The sequence below is a fragment of the Theropithecus gelada genome, chromosome 11 (genome assembly GCF_003255815.1).
Source record: "Theropithecus gelada isolate Dixy chromosome 11, Tgel_1.0, whole genome shotgun sequence".
NCBI lineage: Eukaryota > Metazoa > Chordata > Mammalia > Primates > Cercopithecidae > Theropithecus > Theropithecus gelada.
The window spans coordinates 71,713,291-71,728,564 of NC_037679.1; the positions used below are offsets into that span (position 1 = coordinate 71,713,291).

Consider the following 15,274-nt stretch of genomic DNA (forward strand, 5'->3'; position numbering starts at 1 on the left):
ATGCTGGTAAATCTTTACTTCTTTTGAATTTGGAGACATGTTTCTTGAAAGTCAGAATTTATGAATATTTCAAAACCCGGAATGAGACTGAGGTCTGGATCTTGGTTTAGCCAGGTGACCCTGGGCAAGTTATTTAAAATCTCTGTTATCTTCCCCTGCTAGACTTGCAGCACTGCTTGAGGTTATGTCTCTAATTTTCTGACCATGAGATGGCTTTCAAGTTCTAAGTCAAGATGGGAAGCAAACACTATTCTTCCCTAAGAACATGATTCTCAGGGGTGACAGTAAGGCTCTTGTTTAATGCCAATTTAAAAAATAAACGCGTCGGCCAGGCGCAGTGGCTCACAACTGTAAACCCAGCACTTTGGGAGGCTGAGGTAGGTCGATCACAAGGTAAGGAGTTCAAGACCAGCCTGGCCAATATGGTGAAACCCCGTCTCTACTAAAAATACAAAAAGTTAGCCAGATGTGGTGGCAGGCGCCTGTGGTCTCAGCTACTTGGGAGGCTAAGGCGGGAGAATTGCTTGAACCCAGGAGGCAGAGGTTGCAGTGAGCTGAGATCACACCACTGCACTTCAGCCTGGGTGACAGAGCGAGACTCCATCTCAAAAAAAAAAAAAAAAGTCACTATTTTGAATGGATGACATGTATGTCCATCACTGCTCTTTTGGTGATTCATGTGATAAGTATCTGCTTTAATGCAGGATGTTGTCCCATCTGTAGTATTCCAGATGATTTCTGATGGTACCTGCAACAATTTGGGGGCACAGCATTACGTAATCTTGTGAGTCATATAGAGAAAGGTGGATCCTCTTTTCCATCTTTTTCAATCTTCCAGATGAGATCATGAACAAAGTCTCAGCTGTGTGCTTGTGGATCTCTAACACTTGCTCCAATCCCTCTCTTTAGCAAACAGACAGAATCTTAGACTCAGAGCCTGGGAGGAGGTGAAAATATTTAGCTAGAATTTTACATTATTTTGTTTCCATTGTTTTTACATTTTTTTCCTCTTCCTTTCAGCAAATATTGGTTTTCCATTTATGGTAGTGATATGAAATTTTCCTTTAAGAGAATTTTATTTGAGTACAATAAGTTAATCTAAGAAAACTAATAAATAATACAGTAGGTCAGAGTTCAGCCAACTTTTTCTGTAAAGCACTAGATAGTAAATATTTTAGGGTTTGCGAGCCATATGGTTTCTGTTTCAACTATGCCACTATAATATGAAAGTAGCCATAGAAAATATGTAACCAAGTGGGTGTGGCTGTGTTTCAATAAAACTTTATTTACAGAAACAGGGTTTGGATTGGCCTATGGGCTGTTGTTTGGTATTCTATGTACTAGGTAATATCCTGGCAATGTAGTTGGTAGTTAACTGCTGGGCTCTGGAGTCAGCATGCTTGGGTTTGAATCTCAGCTTTGCCACTTACAGGCTGTGTATTCTTTACTCTCTTTGCCTCAGTTTCATTATTTGTAAAATGAAGATAATAATTCTAACTCATAGGATCTTCATTAGGATTATATAAGTTCACTTAGAATAGTGCCTGATGTGCAGTTAAATGCCGTGTAAATGTAGGTGGTCATTAATGTTATTTTTATACACAGACATGACAAAAAATGCAAGAGAGGTTTATGATTGCCTGAATATTGGGAAACACTGAATTTAGTAGAAAATATAATGATGTTTGTTATTGCTCCTATCTCCTACCCCTTTTAGTGATTCCCTGCGGTACTGGCATCTTTGGCGGGTTGGGGAGGGAGGGGAGTAAATGTAAGGAGGACAGAGCTCCATCTACTTGCTGAACACTGGAAAAGTAAGGCCTATGAGGGAATGGACTTTATAGACCTGGCTCTGGGTGCGTAAGTTGACTTGTTCTTCTTCTTCCTGTATGACTTGACTCTCTTTGGCAGCAACAAGGGAAAATATCGGGTGCAGCAGGTGCCACTAATGTTAGTAACCCATGTCAACTTACAAAATCTGCCAGAAGAATGAGCTCTGTCATCCTAGGTTGTTATGTCCCAGGTAGAACACTGTAGGTAATATGGATTCACAAACATTTAATTAAAAAAAAATCAGTGTCTTAAACATGATATAAGCTTATTTCTCTCTAATATAGCAATCTGGGTAAATAGTTCAGGGCCAGTAGAGTGACTCCACAATGGCCAAGCTCTTTCTATCTTGTTGCTTAGCACTTGAAACATTTGACTTTCACCTGATGGTCCAAGACGGCTGTTTTAGCTCCTGCCATCACATGCACATTCCAGCCAATGGGAAGGAGGAAGACTAAATGGAGACCACCCACTATCCTTTAAAAATAGCACCCAGAAATCCCACATATCACTTCTACTCACATTTTATTGGCCAGAATTCAGTCACATGGCCACATCTAGCTACATGGAGGGCTAACAATGTAATGTCTGGCTAGGTGAATTTGTGCCCACCCAAACATTTTATATAGAACAGTGTTTCTCAACTGGAGGCAAAATTACCCTCCTAGTAAACATTTAAAAATATGCAGGGGCATTTTTGGTCCTCATGATGACTGGGGAACATTCTTGGAATTTGATGGGTGGGGCCCGGTGTGCTAAATTTCCTAAACTACGTGAGACACTCGCTTGCAATGAAGAATTGTGCCATCCAGGATACCAACAATGCTTCTGTTGAGAAAGACGGCTATGGAAAAAGTAGAAAACGCAGGTTGGGAGATAATTTGCCATCTGCCACACTTAGTTTATCTACAGTGATCACAACTGTGCCAGAGAGCAATGCCTGGGACGTTCTTGAGTGTAGGGGCTTGAGGTAGACCTCAATATGCCATATGATCATGTTCTCTGAGGTATACTCAACCCTTTCACACACTCTACTCTAGACCTTCTCCCAAGAAGACCCCCAAAACACCCACTAGCTCAGGCGCTCTGCCCCAGTTACTATATTTAAAAAATCTGTATAGAGCTTACTGTCATTGACATGTGGAGGAGGGGCCCCCATCTGGAGGGCAACTGGGAGTAATGCCTGTGGGGCTCAGCCTCCATCAGACTCTCCACCCCATTTTTTTGAACCCCAAATGTAAATCCCTTCTAGCCCCCTCCTCCTCCTCTTCCCATCCTGTATCTCAACTCACTCCTTCATCATTACATTTCATTCCTATTAGCATAATATTCAGAGTATTTCCAAACATATATAACCATTCATAATTACATCTTTATAATCTTCCAAACCAGTACACTGTATATGTTTACTGCTTATGTGAACATATTTCTCCTTTCTAATACAACAGATTTCCCTTCAGCATAATCCTCCCCAATGTGCTTCTCATTTAAATATATACTTTATGCTTTTTCTATGGGCAATGTCAAACATGTGCAAAAGTAGACAAAATAGTATGAGTCTGTGAGTACCTATCACCCAGCTTCAACAGTGGTGAACTCATGCCCAATGTTGTTTAATTTTTTCTCCTTCCTACTTCCTCCCAGACATGAATAGGTATTTTGTGGGGAGGATTGGGGAGGATCATGCTGAAGGGAAATCTGTTGTATTAGAAGGGAGAAATACGTTCAGATAAGCAATAAACATACACAATATATTGGCTTGGAGGATTATAAAGACATAAGTATGAATGGTTATATATGTTTGGAAATACTCTGCATATTATGCTAATAGGAATAAAATGCAATGAAGGAGTGAATTGAGGAGATACAGGATTGAATGCTGAATAAATCAACTTTTCCTGTAGTTCCCATAGCCAGGCCCCTTTCCGTATTATGTTACCTTTTCCATTTTCCCCTCTGCTCCACCACGTCCTGCATTATATCACACAACCCAGGATCAACAGCAAGAGCAGTGATAAGGAGAGCCCGAAGGCGGAAGCTTCTGGGGACCCCTTTCCAGGGGCCCCACCTGGTTCTTTTACATCCTTTGAATTCTTGTCATCTCGTGATATGGATGGTGTTCGCCAGTTGGTACCATAATATTTCCTGGGCAGCTCTAGCTGGTGTTGGCTTCTGCTATAGTTGGGATGTGTGTTCCTTGCAAATTTTATATTGAAATTTGATCCCCAAGGTTGGAGGTGGGGCCTAATGGGAAGTGATTGGGTCATGGGTGTGAACCTCTCATGAAGAGAGATTAATACCCTCCCTGGGGCAGGGGAGTAAGTGAGTTCCCTGTTAGTTCCCACGAAAACTGATTGCTGAAAAAGATCCTGGCACCTCCCCTCTCACTCTTTCTTGCTTCCTCTCTCACCACCTGATCTCTGCATACACCAGCTCTCCTTTGCCTTCTACCATGAGTGGAAGCAGCCTGAGGCTTTCACCAGATGCCCATTCTTCCAGCCAACAGAATCATAAGCCAAATAACCCTTTTTCTTTATAAATTACCCAGCCTCAGGTATTCCTGCATAGCAACACAAATGGACTAAGATAGCTACTTGTCACCAGGTGTGTTACTTATACCTATGCATATCTTATCCCAATGGCCATATCCACACACCTTAATTAGATAACCGTCTGAGTTAATGAAATCCTACACAGTAAATGAGATGAATACTACATTTCTAATCAACTCTTAATCTAGTATTTGCCAAAATGTGTTCTATGGAACAGTAGTTTCTACGGGGATCTTGAAAATTAATTCAAAAAGTGTTTTATGGTCAACAGGGTGGTTTTCTGCAGGACTTCTCAGAGCCTTTAATACGTTAATGATGTTGTGAGGCTCCCAGAATGGGTTAACAAACCCAGAATTGCCCCCACCTTATTTCAGCCCTTTATGTTTTACACCACCTCTCACAGGACCACTGTTTTGGAGAAAGGTCTCTAGAAATGCTCCCTCAATCATCTCTTCAAGTATCCTGAGATAGAGAAGGCAGAATGTCCTATATTAGATGAGGAAACCTGAGATGGCAGAGAAACTGCAATCTATCATCAGAGGAATAGGAGGAGACTATGGCCGAGGTCTGCAGGGTTTTCCCTTTCCTGGGTGCCCAGGAAAACTCCCATTGATTGGCGCTTTCTTCCTAAGCATTGACAGGTCATTGGTTTTAGGGAGATCAGATGGTAAGTGATCCAAGCCTGTGTGATGGATCTTGTTCAACCCCTCCCCTCCTTTATTTCATAGTTGTGTGTATTTGGGCAATTGCCTCAATCCCTCTGAGCCTCTGTCTTCTTTTGGGGTCTCCCAAGAAACTGACTCCAAGGCCAATGGTTTATGGGTGTATCATTACGCTGGCCTCCAGAGCAGGCAGGGGACTGGTAAGTAGAAGGTGACCTCCTGGGTGGGGCTGGGGGCTGTGTTACACTCTGGTACTTCCTGTTCTGTTTGCACAGCCAGAGAGGCTTTCGTGGTTCTATAAAAAGCCCCACAAAGGAATCCTATGCAGCCATAAAAAGGAATGAGATCATGTCCTTTGCAGAGCTACGGATGGAGCTGGAAGCTGCTATCCTTAGCAACTAACGCAGGAACGGAAAACCAAACACTGCATATTCTCACTTATAAGTGGGAGCTGAACGATGAGAACACACGGACACATGAAAGGATGGAGGTAACACTGGGGCCTGTCAGGGGGAGAGGTGACGGGAGGAAGAGCATCAGGAAGAATAGCTAATGGATCCTGGTTTTAATACCCAGGTGATGGGATGATCTGTGCAGCAAACCACCATGGCACATGTTTACCTATGTAACAAACCTGCACATGTACCCTGGAACTTATAAAAGTTGAAGGGAGCCCCCCTCCCCCCACAGAGATGCAGATATTGGCAGCTGGAAATGGCTGAAAGACACCAAAGGGCTGAGTCCTGATCATCTGCTCCAGCTCCCGAACCTGATCTGTACACATCAGACTGACACCTTTCTCACAGGGGTAGGTGAGGATGAGACCCCAAAGTGTTCCGCATGACGTCTGGTAACAGAGGTGACATCTACCTGTTGGTGGGTACTGAGTCATGTGCCAAGCACACAGTTGGATCCTCACAACAGCTCAAGCAGCTCTGGGCAGTTATCTCCATGTACAAATGAGAAAACGGAAGCTCAGAGAGGGTAGGTAACTCATCAAGGGCCATACAGCTGGGGGATAGTGGAGCTGGGGTTCAAAGCAGGGCTCTGACTGGCCGGGTGTGGTAGCTCACGCCTATAATCCCAGCACTTTGGGAGGCCGAGGCAGGTGGATCACCTGAGGTCAGGAGTTCCAAACCAGCCTGACCAACATGTTGAAACCACGTCTCTACTAAAAAAGAAAAAAAATACAAAAATTAGCTGGGCATGGCGATGCGTGCCTGTAATCCCAGCTACTCCGGAGGCTGAGGCAGGAGGATTGCTTGAACCTAGGAGGCAGAGGTTGCAGTGAGCTGAGATAGTATCATTGCACTCCAGCCTGGTCAACAAGAGCAAAACTCCAGCTCAAAAAGAAAAAAAAAAAAGCAGCAGGGCATTGGCTGTGACCTTAACCACTGTACTACACAGTCTTTAATAACTAGGGGGCTCATTAATGATCCCTCCTTTCCTTTCATCCCCTCTTTTCCCCATCCTTTCATCTCTCCTTTCCCTGTCTTCTCCTCTACACCCACTTCTTTTTTCTTCTTCTCAGGACAGTTACCCTGGAACACTCGATGCCCAGTAAATATTTTTTGAATTGAACAGCATCTCAGTTTGGAGCAATAGATGCTTAGTTCACTAAATTTTGATTGAATCAACTGTCAGAAAAATCTGAGTGCATGGAAGTTCTGCAGAGGTAGGGGATTGTGGCCACGGAATTTAATACCGTTTGCAAATCTCAATAACTTCCTGAAATTCTCTAGGGGGCATGGAGTGGAGGAGTGTGAAGAATGATGAACATGACAAGTGAGAATCCTTTAGTCTCTGATGTCTCCTCCTCAACGCTCTAGATTTTTCTCTCCTTTCTTTGCCAGCTCCCTTCTCCTTCAGCATCTTCCCTCCTCCCCACTTCCCAGCATAGAAGGTGGGAAAAATAACTGCAGTGGAAATGCAGTCATTCTTAATAGGACGTTTGTGTGTCTGGGGCATGGAAAATGGTTGGGTCACATTGAACAGCCAAATATTAAGAAGCTTGGTTAAGAAATTGGGCACAGGTGAATTAGGGTGTGTGTCTGTTTTCTGTGCTTTTAGAATTATGTGGCCATAAATCTCCTAATCAGACATGATAAACATCTGATTGCAGCCATACGCTAGCATTTGCATCACAGAAAGCAAATTTTGAAAAGGTCACCATTTAACTTCTGCTGCTTGCAGTCAGCCTGCTCCTTGGCTCTATTAAATTCAAAGCTCTCTCGTAAAATATTGCTTGTTTGCTAATTTTGCTCCATTGAGCCTATCTCAGGATCCTAGCTATTGCTTGGAATGGGATGCTTTAAGTGACCTGGATCAGAAACGGTGTTAAATGTGGTCAGATGTGAAGGTTGCAATCTTTCTAAAATTTTATTTATTTATTTATTTATTTATTTATTTATTTATTTATTTATTTCAGAGTTTTGCTCTGTCATCTAGGCTGGAATGCAGTGGTGCATTCTTGGCTCACTGCAACCTCCCCATCCCAGGTTCAAGTGATTCTTGTGCCTCAGCCTCTCGAGTAGCTGGGATCACAGGTGCACGCCACCACACCTGGCTAATTTTTGTCTTTTTAATAGAGACAGGGTTTCATCATGTTGGCCAGGTTGGTCTCAAACTCCTGACCTCCAAGTGATCCGTCCACCTCGGCCTCCCAAAGTGGTGGGATTACAGGCATGAACCACTGCACCCAGCTTAAGGTTGGAATCTTAATGTCAGAGAAGTGCTAGAAATCGTAGAGATTTGTAACTATCTTGTTAGGAAAGAGGTAGGTGGACCTTCTATAGATTGAGATGTGGTAAAAGTGTAGCTTCCTTCCTTCCTTCCTTCCTTCCTTCCTTCCTTCCTTCCTTCCTTCCTTCCTTCCAGATTTAGTGAGCACATAACAGGATCATGGCTCTTTTCTAAGCATTCTGTATTAATGATTGACTCACTTAATCTTTGCAATGACCCTACACTGTGGGTTATATTATTTCTATTTTTCAGGCGAGGCACAGAGAGGTTAAGTGACTTGCCCAGAGTCACACAGCTAGTTAAATGATGGAACTGGGATCTTCAGTCCAGGGTGTTTGGCTCCTGAGTGCAGGCTATTCCTGCAGCCTGCTATATGCTGGAGACGCAGCAAAGAACGAGACAGCATTGTTCTCAAGGATCTCACCTTCTTTGTAAATAACAAACATAGCATTTAAAATCCCTGCATATATAATTCAGACAACTACCATTTATTTCATGCCTACTGTAGGCCTGGGCTAAACTGCATATTTACTATTTTTTTTCCAATTTTTTCAAGAACTCTATGAGGTAGGAAGTTTTATCCCCACTCAGCAGATGAGGAAACTAAAGTGTAGAGAGGTTAAATTGTCCAAAGTCATACATTTATAGGGGTGCCAGATTTAGTGAATAAAAATTCAGGATACCCAGCTAGATTTGAGTTTTCTATAACAAATATATTTTTAGTTTAAGTGTATCCCATGAAATCTTCGGAGACATACTAAACAATTATTTGTTGTGTAACTGAACTTAAATTTAACTGGACATCCTATATTTTATCTGGCAATTCTATACAATCAGTATGTGGCAGTGTTGGAATTCAACCTTGGGTCTTCCTAATTCTATATTTTTCAGTTGGTCAATTGCAATCAGAGTCAAAATGGGTGCCTCAAAGTCACTTTTAACCTTGAGTTACACTAGCTCCTTTTGCCCACAATTTATATGTAAATGTTGATAGGGCAGATGATAATAAGTAATAATAATAATAATAATAATAATAATAATCATCCACTCAACCAGTATTCATTAAGTACCAGGCACTCTTCTAAGACTTTCAATTGTTTAATTTAATCCTCACATCAATTCCATAAGGTGTGTTCTAGTATTATTCCATTTTCTAGCAGTGTTTTTCAATTGGGAGTGATATCTCCCCCAGGGTACCTTTGGAAAGGTCTGGAGATATTTTTTGGTTGTCTCCAATATGGGTGCTACTGGCGTCTAGTGAATAGAGGCCAGGGATGCTGCTGAATGTATTGCAATGCACAGGACAGCGCCCCTCCCCTCCAAGAACTATCTGGCCCAAAATGTCAATAGCTCTAAAGGTTGAGAAACCCTGTACTAGAGTAACTAAACTCAGGAGAGGTTTGGTAACTTGCCTGAACTCACGCTGGTAGTCGGTGGCCAAGGTGAGATTTGAATCTAGGCAGCCTGGCTCCTAAATCTGTGCATTTAACCAACATGTTGTACCCAGTTTGCATATGAGGATGAAGAGGTCTGGAAGCTTGGATCATCCACCTGAGGTCCCACAGCCAGTGGGTAGCAAGGATAGAACCACGACTCATGTGTCTTGTTTCCCAATTCATTACTTCCATCCCTCCCTGAATCCTATTATCCTAATTTCCTAACCAGTAACTCCCAGCTGCTGATGCAGAAGTCAAATCCAGATTAGGTAAATGCTAAGCTAGAGTTAAGCATGTGTGTGTTTGTGTTGTATTTCAGTATAATTTAAAATATTTTGTTCATTCATTTAGCCAACATCTCTGTGTGCCCACTGCTCTGGCAGTGGAGAAATAAAGAGAAGACATAGTTTCTGCTACACCAGGCTTAAAATCCAGCCTCACTTTCATCTCAGTGTAAAATTCTATGACTCTAGGCTGTTTGCCTTCATGTTTGTGTTAGCCTGGGTTTCCCCAGAAGCACATTCTGTGATAAGAATTTGGGTACAAATGGTTTATTTGGCAGGTGATCTCAGAAAACACAGGTCAGGGAGTTGGGAGGTGAGACAGGGAGGGGAAGAAAGTCAACAGATTTTGTTCTGCAAAAAATATAACTACCATTTGATCCAGCAATCCCACTATTGGATTTCAATCCAACGGAAAAGAAATCATTAAAGAAAAAAGATACCTGCACTTGTATGTTTATCACAGCACTATTCACAAAAGCTAAGTGTCTATCAACAGATGAATGGATAAAGAAAACATGGTATATATACCATGGAATACTACTCAGTCATGCAAAGAATGAAAGCATGCCTTTTGCAGCAATGTGGATGGAACTGGAGGCCATTATCTTAAGTGAAATCACTCAGAAATAGAAAGTCAAATACTGCATGTTCTCACTTTTAAGTGGGAGCTAAATAATGTGCACTCGTGGGCGTAGAGAGTGGAATAATAAACACCGGAGACTTGGAAGGGTGGGAGTGTGCAAGGGAGCTGAAGTATGAGAGATTATCTAATGGTACAATGTACACTATTTGGATGATGGTTGCACTACAAGCCCAGACTTCACTAGGAAATATATCCATGTAGCAAAACTGCACACGTACCTTCTAAATCTATAAATAAAATGAAGGATATTGTTCAGATTGAGCCTGTTTGCACTGTGGGTGATTGGAGTTCAGTCCTGCTGGGGAACGCTGGGAGAGGGTGCAGAACACAAGCTACAGAGTTAACCTACCTGAGGGGAGTTTGTCCTTCAGCACTCACCTCTTGTGGACTGGGTTGCTCCTGATGGCATGAATGCCCTGTCACTTTTGATCTACCCTGCAAATGGGCCAAAAAAACCCACCTGGGGCAGGCAGTCACAGGTGCATGCCATTTGATGAGTACATAGAAGATATGGTGCAACACCCTCCATCTCTGCTACAGTGAGAAACATTTATTGAGCACCTACTATATGCCAGGTACTTTCATATGTTAGCTCATTCTTTTGATCTCTTGAACTCCACCAAAGATCCTCAAATAACCATCTTTAACAGCTTTGCTCAGTCCTTACTCATCCTCATCTTTAGCTGCCATGTAGATGAGGTCAATATCCACAAGAAACTCACCTGCGTGGGGAAGAAACTCGCTTTATAGCTATATAATAAAAGCAGTGTTATCCTGAATAGCTGCAGCTCATTACATGGAAGGAAACTGAAAATAAAGTCAACACAGAGAAAAGCAGAGTCATGCCCTGGGGAGAGACCAAGCTTTGATCACATCATTTGAGTGCCTGGATGCAGCTGTACCTGAAGCAAAAGACTCCCAGGCATTATGTCAAGGACAATAAATTTTCGTTTGATTTTTTTAAACTTTAAAAGTTGAGTATTGTTCAGCTATAAGCTGGAGAGTTCTGACTGATAGTCAAACAGATACGGTGAAAGTTGTGTAAATAAATAAACTTTATGAATGAGATCCAGAGTTTGAAATGATAGTTACTAGACCAAACCACAAGGCAACATTGATTTTAGTATCACACCGTATGCCACCCTGGATTTTTCCCCCTACAACAAAGGGTCATGTTGTCCAACATCATTATGTATGAGTTTTTGCTTTGTTTGGAGTTAGCACACTTGGTCTCGTTAAATGTCTGCCGGTTTCTTTGGTTGTGTCCTTATCTATGTGGCTTTTTTCTGATTCTCTGGGGTATAAATCATCCAGGCACGTTATGTATCTTCTCAGTTTATTGCCAGGAAAATTTGTTGTTCTCTGAAATGTGTGCTTGAACCACTGGAGCAGAGCACTTACCACTGTGTTTTAAGATTATCACAAGAAAAAAAATTCTGCAAGCAGTGCTTGAACTAAATTAGGATCTTGCTTTTAGAGAGGCAGGTGTAGGGTGTTTCAAAGCAAAGTGAGCTCTCCTTTGCCAATTTCATCTTTCTACTCCATCTGGAGCTTGAATTTCCATCCTTGGTGGTAAATCACATCTGCTTTGGATTTCATAGGATGTCTCTTAAGTATCTTCACAGAATTGTTCAAAGATTGCAATCGCTTCTAGTAGATCTGATTCATAAGTTCGTGGGTGCAGCAGCTGCTCTCTGAATCAATTTGTCAATGTGAGTGGCGTTTTGAATGGGGGCAGAGATGGGAGCGGACAGCCGGTAGACAGCCATAGGAGGCGGTTTTATAGAAGAGTGGTAAGCCACAAGGGTACCATCCCACGTTAAAATCCCAGCTCTGCCACTAGCTATGGGACTCTGGTTGATTTTCATATTGTTTTGAGCTTCAGTTTTCTCATCTGTAAAATGAGGTTAATAACAGTATCTGCCTCATAGATTGCACTGGATTAAATCTGAGAAGAAACGTACACCATTTAGTCTGGTGGCAGAGTTGCAGGTGCCATGTGCTATGGGCACATAGTAAATGCTCATTAAATGGTAGCTATTTGTATGCACCGGATGCTTTTGATGTGACCAAAAGAAAAAGTATCCTGATTTAATTGGCTTAAATGAGAAAGAAAAAGTTATTATCGTATGTAACAGTGACTCCAGGATTAATCCAGTGCTTTGACAACTTCACCAAGACCAACGTTCTCCTTATATTTCTCCTTTGTCATCTTAATGTCAGTAAGTAGCCCTAATGGTGATAAGATAGCTCTCTCAGTTCTAGATGTTATTTTCAGATGTAATATAATGTCCATCCATGGAAGAGGCTCCATTTTCGTTTGTGTGCCTCTTTTTAAGAGCAAAAATACCTTTCTCTAAAGACCCTGGCAAACGTCCACTCACATATCACAGGCTGTGGGTCATCAGGGACCCTGAAAAGTGCAGTAGTTGGAGGCTTTCAGCCGCTCACACTTCTCCCAGCCACCTCTCATGACCAGTACATCACCAAACAGGTTTGGGGAGCCTCCCTTTTCTCAGTCTCAAAATGATTATGTGCACAGTGAGGTTGGACAGTTTCCTGTCTACTAGCTGTGTGACTTTGGAAAACTGGTGTCCCCTCTCTGAGCCTCCATTTTTCCATCCCTAATGTTAATTCCACTTTTCAATACTCACTGTTTGCTGATTGTTTGCCAGATGACACTTGAGGGGCTTGGGACTCAACAGTGAACAAGACACACAGTCCCTGTCCTCGTGTTGCTGATGCCTGGTGAGAGTCCCCAACTTACAGGGTTGGTTTGATGACCGATGTGGAGATGACCTTGTAAATGGGCTGGTCCTAACTGCATGGTCTCTTTCGCTAACACTGGAGGGTATGCATCCCACAGTTTTTGGACTGCGTTAATCTTAAAGGTGATGGGGGTACTCTGAAGTGTGAATTTAGCCACAGATTAGCTTAGGTTTATTTTTCCAGAGCACAGAACAGCTAAGAATCAAAGGAGGCGAGCTGTATCACACTTGCACAAACCAGTTTTTCTTTTCTGGATTGAAGACCCACATTTTATGCTTAATGGACCAAAGTGATATTTCCCTTGGCCTGTCTTTTTTGGAGATATCTTTAAAAAAATCTGTCCCATCTTTATCAATATCATGACGATTACAACCCCACCTCAAGCCATTTGTTGGCTAAGAATTTGAGTTCTGGAGCCAGACTGTACATTTGAACCCTTGCTCTGCTACTTACTGGCCATGTGACCCTGACCTAGTCTCTCTATGCCTCAGTTTCATAATCTGTACAATGGGAGAATAAAGGTAACTACTTCCTAGGATGGTTATATTTAGGGGTATATTTAGTTATCTTTTATTGAATATCTACTGTGTGATAGGTGTGTTATTCTTGGTGCTGGAGACAGCAGTGAATAAAACAGAGAGATGTTCTAATGGGGGTAATAGGCAATAAATGAATAAATTTCATGCTGCAATCAACAGAATAAGCCATGAAGAAAAATAAACCAGGGTAGTGGGGCTAGAGAGGGTGTGTGTGTGTGTGTGTGTGTGTGTGTGTGTGTGTGTTGCTTTAGGTTTGACGGTCAGGAATGGCCTCTCTAGGGATGTTCCTTTGAGCAAAGATGTGGAGACAGTGAGTCATATGGATATACAAAGGAGGGAAGAGGAGGGAAAAGCTCTTCCAGGCAGAGGGAACTGTAGGTGCAAAGGCCCTGAGGCAGCGAACAGTTTGAGGAATAGCAAGGAGGGTGGTGGGTGCAGCTGCAACAGAATAAATGGGAAAAAGCTTAAGTGAGTGAATCAAAGTCAAATGCTTTGAAAAGTGCCTGGCATGTAGTAAATGCTTGATACATGTTAGTTGTTATCATTCCTGTTATTATTCTTGCTCTTAGTCTTAGAATATTAGACTCATTTTGAGGAGGCAATTCAGACTATGTTTCTTCCTGACATTATAAAATATATTAAAAAATCAATTTGGTTTTCTTCTATGTTGAAAGGAATATGTCTATAATCATTGTAGATCATCTGGAAAATACAGTTGAGGAGACAGATGGAGACAATCACTGTTAATGTTTTAGTGTATTTCCCACTGGTATTTTTATATGCTTAGTTTTTAATTTATCACAACTGTGATCACTACATATACTATATACAATTCTATATTCCATTTTTTTACTTGACCTGATAACATAAATATTTCCCGTAAAGGTGTCATACATAATTTGTTATGGTTGAATAATGTTCCACTGAGTGGAATGTACTTATTTGCCAGTTAACAGGCATTTAGGTTGCTTTTCATTTTTCTCAGTATACATACTGTGCAAAATGCTTTTGTTTTCCTTTGACTTAGGGTTGTTTCTGTAGGTGACATTCTCAGAGATAAAATTACTGATTAGGCCAGGTGTGGTGGCTCACTCTCCGGGAATCCCAGCACTTTGGGAGGCTGAGGTGGGAGGATCGCTGAGCCCAGGAGTTTGAGACCAGCCTAGGCAACATAGTGAAACCCATCTCTACAAAAAAAAAAAAAAAAAATAGCTGGGTGTTGTGGCACATGTCTGTAATCCCAGCTACTCAAAAGGCTGAGGTGGGAGGATCACCTGAGCCTGGGAGTTTGAGGCTGCAGTGAGCTGTGATTATGCTACTGTACTCTAGCCTGGGTGACAGAGCAAGACATTGTCTCAAAAAACAAAACAAACAAACAAACAAAAAATTACTGATTTAAAATTCTTGGTGGTTGGTTTTTCCTTTACATGAATTTATTTATTTATTTATTTTGAGACAGAGTCTCACTCTGTCGCCCAGGCTGGAGTGCAGTGGTGCGATCTCGACTCACTGCAACCTCCACCTCCCAGGTTCAAACAATTCTCGTGCCTCAGCCTTCCGAGTAGTTCGGATTACAGGCATGTGCCTCTGCACCTGGCTAATTTTTGTGTTTTTAGTAGAGATGGGGTTTCATCATGTTGGCCGGATTGGTCTCAAACTCCTGGCCTCAAGGCCCACCTCGGCCTTGCAAAGTGCTGAGATTACAGGCGTGGGCCACCATGCCAGGCCCCTTTACACAAATTTAAAACCAATAGTATTTATTTTTGTGGTTCTTTGATGTAGAATACACCAGATCTCTTGGTAGACTTCAGATAGTG

General features: G+C 42.0%; 1 protein-coding gene across 2 annotated transcripts in view; it reads left to right on the forward strand.

The window, feature by feature from the left end:
• RPH3A (rabphilin 3A) overlaps positions 1-15,274 on the forward strand; it is a 338,247-nt gene that overhangs the window by 56,100 nt on the left and 266,873 nt on the right. The gene's annotated exons all lie outside the window — the stretch shown is intronic.